This window comes from Salvelinus sp. IW2-2015, linkage group LG8, assembly GCF_002910315.2.
Source record: "Salvelinus sp. IW2-2015 linkage group LG8, ASM291031v2, whole genome shotgun sequence".
NCBI lineage: Eukaryota > Metazoa > Chordata > Actinopteri > Salmoniformes > Salmonidae > Salvelinus > Salvelinus sp. IW2-2015.
This window is the reverse complement of record NC_036848.1, coordinates 8,570,988-8,571,781: the sequence shown is the minus strand read 5'-3', so window position 1 is coordinate 8,571,781 and position 794 is coordinate 8,570,988. Positions and strand designations below refer to the sequence as shown.

Sequence of the window (794 nt, the reverse complement as noted above, 5' to 3'; positions counted from 1 at the left end):
TGGGGGGCTTCTCCATCAGAAAGGAGAACAAGGCTGCAAGGACCCTGGGTTTGATCATGGGGGTGTTCCTAATGTGCTGGCTCCTCTACTTCTGTATCAACATAGCCTTTACTCTGTGGGGAGACAGGATCAGCCCCATAGTCCTGGGGGCCTCTATGTGGCTGGGCTATGCTAACTCATCTCTGAATCCTTTTATTTATGCCTTCTTCAATAAAAACTTTCGCCATGCGTTTGTGGCCATCTTKGGTTGTGAGATACTAGGCAGGCAGATTAGGTGGTGTTTGGTGTMTACTCAGGAGATCAGTAGGCAGGTACATACTGTAGTTACCTTGGAAACCATCTCAAAATGACTGCCGTGCAAGTAGATTCCTTTTATTAAACAGGAAATGTATTGGTTACATACACATATTTAGCAGATGTTATTGCGGGTGTAGCGAAATGCTTGTGTTCCTAGCAACAGTGCAGTAGTGTCTGACATCTCACAACAATACACGTATCAAAAGTAAAAGAATGGAATATATAAATATTAGGACGAGCAATGTCGGAGTGGCATTGATTAAATACAGTAGAATAGAATACAGGATATACATATGAGATGAGTTTAGCAGTATGTAAACATTATTAAAGTGACTAGTGTTCCATTATTAAAGTGGCCAATGATTCCATGTCTATATATATAGGGCAGCAGCCTCCAAGGTGCAGGGTTGAGTAGCTGGGTGGTAGCCGGCTATTTATCAGTCGGATGGCCTTGAGATAGAAGCTGTTTTTCAGTCTCTCGGGTCCCAGCTTTGATG

The 794-nt window shown here is 43.1% G+C and overlaps 1 pseudogene; it reads left to right on the top strand.

The window, feature by feature from the left end:
• Positions 1-468, top strand: part of LOC139028098 (5-hydroxytryptamine receptor 4-like) — a 2,255-nt pseudogene extending 1,787 nt beyond the window's left edge.
• Positions 469-794: the final 326 nt, after the last annotated feature.